The 5,905-nt window shown below is 28.2% G+C and overlaps 1 pseudogene across 1 annotated transcript; it reads left to right on the top strand.

The window, feature by feature from the left end:
* Positions 1-246: 246 nt before the first annotated feature.
* Positions 247-3,032, top strand: LOC145958684 (wall-associated receptor kinase 2-like; annotated as a pseudogene). Its single transcript, XR_014434361.1, has 4 exons — positions 247-256; positions 376-603; positions 1,307-1,475; positions 1,829-3,032. The product of XR_014434361.1 is annotated as a wall-associated receptor kinase 2-like (transcript).
* The last annotated feature ends 2,873 nt before the right edge of the window (positions 3,033-5,905 follow it).

Raw genomic sequence — 5,905 nt, 5'->3', positions numbered from 1 at the left:
CTGTGGTTAACATATCATGAATATGGTCCATTTTTCAACCCATTATCAAATAACTTGCGGATATGGTACCGTGATTCCCGCACGTTTTCTCCAACGTTCAAAGACGCTCTACGATGGATTAAAGTTCTATAAAAATTGAACGTGTATCTCTGTTTGGGTCCCTGAGCCTACTCTCCTCTTCAGTATACTACACCATCGCGTATTGAGAGCAAGGGTTCAGAAACCTGAAGGAACAAGCGAACAACAATGACTGAAGGTTGGTCCTTTAATTTTTGCAATTATGAGAATGGTCTGAACGTGTTTGCTTTTGATTTTGCCATGTTTAGATCTTTAGAATATTAGTTCTTTTAGGAGCCTAAAGTTTCTCTAGCAAAGACCTTGTTGACCTCCCTAAAAGCAAAACCATTTTTCCTGTGGTTACGGATTGGGCAGTGGGGAACCGCACGTGCCAACATGCTAAGAAGTACGACAATCATTCAACTTTTTCATGTCGGTCAGACAATAGTTATTGTTACGATGTAAAACCAGGCCCCGCTTACCGTTGTAATTGCTCTAATGGTTTTCGGGGAAACCCTTACCTCCATGGTGATGCTGGTTGCCAAGGTATGTATCGTATATGTTCATCATTTACATTTCAAATTTGTTTATTTTTATTTCAATAGTTAATAATCATAAAATGAAAAATTTTAAAAACTCGGTAATGCAAAAGAAAGTTAAATAAACAAAAAAATATTGCTTTTTTTTTTCCTTCATTATTAAGATTTCATAGATATATTTACCTCTCATGCTAAGTCAAGTCGAGAAATCAAAATTTGGTTTACAGATAAGATAAATTAATTAGTGGGAGCATTTATGTAAAAAAAATAAAATTCATTTAGTGTTATGATGAGAATAACTACAAGAAGTCATTTGGAAATAATGGTGATCAAATTAATATAATATTAATTAATTTTTTAATTATATTTTATTTATTAGAAAAATTTATTTTTTTGTTCTTTGAAGAGTTGTTATACAAATAATATATCTATTTATAAATAGATATAGATTCTAATCCTATTTATTTTAATTTTATAATATATATATATATATATTATTTATATATTAAGTTTATACAGTAACAATTAGATGTCTAACCCAAATTTTAAAATTGGTTTGATCTTTTTATGAAATTCAACCTATAATATTTTAAATATTAGTTTTTACTTTACAAAAATATCCTTGTAAAATAAGCTCAAACTTTATTTCTTTAAAGCTCCCTGTTCATTGTCAAAAAACAAATTATAACTATCTAGTTATGATCTTTTAGACATTGACGAATGCAAGGAATCATCCCACGACTGTTTTGAGGGGGCTAGATGCGAAAACTTACCTCCTAGGAACTACACTTGTCGCTGTCCAGATGGACATAAAGGAGATGGCAGAAAAAAGTGGAACAAAATGCACTCGCAAAAGCAATATAATCATCATTGCTTTGAGTGAGTATATTATTATCCATCTACTAAAATTACAAAAAAAAAAATCTATTCTCGCATCATTCAAATATAACATATAAATATAATCTTGAAAATCAACTTTACTATCATGATATAGGTAATTACTGTTGAAAGAAATCTGATTTCTAAAGAACAAGTATAAATTGCTTCTTGAATTTAAATTCATATCTTCAAGGTGATTTTCGTATGATTCAAGTTGCATTAGAACATAGGTCCTTTAAATTAAGCTTGTGAGGCATTTTGATTTTGATCATGCGACCAACAACTTAAAGTCAACGCATACATTAATAAAAAACAGAGAGAAAATAATTTTGTTTCCACTTGTTTATGTCTAGGTGTGAGTGTGAGCATCTTAACACTTATCGGGGGAACCTTTTATGTGTATTGGACATCAAAGAAAATAAAGCTCATGAAACTTAAAGAACATTTTGTTCAACAAAATGGTGGCCTATTCTTGCAACAAGAATTAGCTAGGTATAGTGGGCCAACTGAAATGATTAAAATCTTAACCATGGAAGAACTAAAGGAGGCCACCAACAATTTTGATGAAGGCACAGTCCTAGGCCAAGGTGGCCAAGGAACAATTTACAAAGGAATATTACCTGACAATAGAATTGTGGCAATAAAAGTGTCCAAAATTAGCAATTCAAACCAAATTGAGCAATTCATCAATGAGGTGATCTTGCTTTCTCGAATCAACCATAGGAATGTGGTGAAGCTCTTGGGATGTTGTTTAGAGGAAAAAGTTCCCTTGCTCGTTTATGAATTCATCCCCAACGGTACTGTTTATGAGCATCTTCACGATCAAAGCCAATCTTTAAGACTTACATGGAAAACACGATTGCAAATAGCAACAGGAAGTGATGGGGCCCTAGCATACTTGCATTCTGCTACCACTACACCAATCATACATAGAGATGTGAAAACTGCAAACATTTTACTTGATCACAATCTCACTGCAAAAGTTGTTGATTTTGGAGCTTCAAGGATTATTCCTCTAGATCAAACTCAACTTACCACATTGGTGCAGGGAACACTGGGTTATCTTGACCCAGAATACTTCCATACAAGTCAATTAACAGGGAAAAGTGATGTATATAGTTTCAGAGTAGTTCTAGTTGAACTACTAACAGGTAAGAAAGCACTCTCTTTTGATAGGCCAGAGACTCATAACAACCTTGCAATGCACTTCCATTCTTCAATCAATGAGGGTGGATTGCTAAACATTGTTGATAGCCAAATAATAGATGAGACAAATGTTGAGCAACTAATGGATGTTGCCAACATTGCAAAACATTGTTTAAGGTTGAAGGGGAGGAAAGGCCCACCATGAAAGAAGTTGCGACGGAACTTGAGGCAATAAGCATTGTGGAAAAGCACCGATGGGAAAAAGTCAACTTGTCTTTGGAGGAGACCGAAAATCTTCTCAAAGCAACACCATCATATTCTTTCAGTGAGGTTGATGGTGCTGAAAAAAGAAGTTTACAATCTGGATCTGATAGTTTTAGTCAAATTTCCTTATCCTTAAATGGGAGATGATTTGTTGATATTAGTTAATTGTAATGTTATCATAATTCACATGTTTGTTGTTATTTAAGACTAGATGCTAATTATAATGATTATGTAGTGTGTTTTATATTCCCCTATTGCATTGTACCATAATATGACATTATAATTGTCATGAAATTTTGTGTGCTATGAGATATACCTTTTTATCATTACTAGTTAATTAATTTATGTAGGATTTAGTGAGTGTCATTTTAATACTTCTATATAAATTTATACTTTACCGTTGAACAATGATCACATTTAAGAAAGTTAGAATCAAAGTCCCATGTATACTACTACAACTCTAATCTATTATGTCGGCCTAGTCATTTTAGGAAATTTTATTTTTAAAAAAGAAAGGGGTATATATTTATTAATGAAAGAGGAGTAAATATAATTTTGCTAGACATGAAAAGGAATATTAAACTATAAATTACATCAAATAATGTTTGGAGAAAATATTATGATATAATAAAATAAACAACAATAAATAATTTTTTTATACAATTAAAATTTTAAAAATTTTAAATACATAAATTATATTGTAATTAAAAATTTTAATAAATAAATATATTTAAATATTAAAATTAAAAAAACTAAGGAAATATAATTCAGAAATAGAAATAAAATAATAAGGGTAGATTAAAATGAATAAGTGATTAAGGAGAATAAGTATACATTTCTTTTTAAGTAGTCGTTTGGAGTTTTTATACACAAATCAAGAAATAGAATAAAAATTTTCTGTTTTCTATGAAATTGTTTTGAAATTTTATATTATACTTTTCTTTACTCTATAATAAGTACATATTGTTTATAAATGTATAAACTAGTTAAGAGTTAAGTAATAAATAAGGATATAATTGAAAAAAGAAAGTAATTAATATTGTCTTAAATTTTTTAAAATAAAAAATAAATTAAAAAAAATCTCTCCTAAAAACTGGATAATTAAAAAAGAAACAGATAGGTCTACAGACAAAATAGAAAGTAAGAAAAATTATTTGAGATAATTAAGAAAAAGGAAAAGAAAAACTAGTTATGAGAATAATACATGAAAATGCACATGTAAATGAGAATAAAAGACAAAACATTAAGGAAGTCATAAACTTTATTTTATTATGTATATTCTAATTTAAAATATAATAGTATTCTATATAAAAAATTAAAAATAAAAAAATTGTAAGGAAAAGAATACTTGTGACCAGTTTCAGTTCTTATTAAAATATTTTGAGGCATCAAAATATTTAAATACATATACTCCAAATTATTTATAATACAAAAAAAAATTATATACTTTTTTAAACGAAAAAGGAAAAAATTAGGGGCCATGGCTTGGTCTGTCCCATACCCATTTAGGCTCCACCACTGATTATGACTATGGAAAAAGGTTGGAATATATATTCCTTTCCTATTGAAAAATCTGTTAGATTGTCCAATTTAATAAATAAATATGAACCGTAGATTGAAATCAACGTTCGAGATCTTGCCAAGTCATGGATGACTTCCAAGTCAAGCGTGAAGGTGATATGGAATGGAATATGGTTGGACAGCTCTGAATTAGACGTTTGGAAAATTATATTAAAAAATATTGTTGGACACTTCAACAATCTAATAGACACTTATGAAAGGGAAAAATAAAAAAATAAAAAAAAATAAAAAATTTTAAATAAATTTTTAGTCTAGAGATTTTTTATTTGAATCTCTTTATTTTTTTTAAAAAAAAAAATTTCTTGTAAAAAAAAGTATTTCATTTTCATACTTATTGTCAAAATGACCATTAAATAAAACAAAAAATTATAAGAATGAAAATAGAAAAATAAAAAAAATTATAAAGACTAAAATAAAAAATGACTAAAATGAAAACAACAAAAAAACTTAAGAAGATCAAAATAAAAAATGATTATAATTAAAAGGATTGTAGCAACCTCGGTCGCGACGGGACGGCGAAAAATAAATTGAAAAGGAGGAGTCGCCACCAATGTTATTTTTTACGGAAAAACATTGGAAAAACCATAAAATAGAAAATAGTCTGCGAAAACCAATTTTTTGAGTTCGGGAGTCGATTACATATGAGGAAGGTATTAGCACCTCACAACGTTCGTCCTAAGACGATTACCTTTAATTAACTAAACTAATTATTTATAATTTATAAAAATATTTATCTCACTAAAATAATCAAATATATTTTATTTAACTAATTTAAATTATGCATTGAAAAAAAGGTTAAAATTATTATTGTTATATAAAAAGGAGGATAATATTTTTTTTATTTTTTGGCTCGACAAGATTTAGTTCTTGCTCCTACGTATCTTCATGTGTAATGAAGAATCAGAGTTACGTAGTTCTTTGTAGAAAATATTTGTATGTTGATATTTTTTAATTAGATTTTATTTTTGTTAAATATAAGATTCTTGAACTGTCTCAGCTCATTCATCTTAAAAATATAAAATTAACTAAGGTGTACACCAAAGTCAATTCAATAAAATTTTAATTATAATTATTGCTAGCGATGTTATGATGTTAAAAATTCTTAGTCGGACATTTTTGTTTTTGGAGGAAAAATTTAAAGATAAGCTGTCACAACTTGTACTTTAAATTCAAAGGTTAAAAAGATGTCACATCTAATTAACCATTCCTCCAATAAAATTTTTAATACAATAATTTCATATATTTATATTAAATATTTTAAAACTATATTATGATATTTAATCAAATTTTGAATTTAAATAAGGACTAAAGATATTACTAATATAAAAATAATAAAATAAAAAAAAAAAGAAAAAGAAATGAGTTTAATATACTCACAATTCTTCGCTACAGAAGTGGGTCTCCTTCTCTAGGTTCCCTCTGGTCCAAGGTGGAGATGT

This window comes from Cajanus cajan, chromosome 6 (genome assembly GCF_000230855.2).
Source record: "Cajanus cajan strain Asha chromosome 6, NIPB_CcT2T_4, whole genome shotgun sequence".
Classification (NCBI taxonomy): Eukaryota; Viridiplantae; Streptophyta; class Magnoliopsida; order Fabales; family Fabaceae; genus Cajanus; species Cajanus cajan.
Note: the sequence above shows the minus strand (reverse complement) of the source record. Positions and strands in the feature narration are given on the sequence as shown.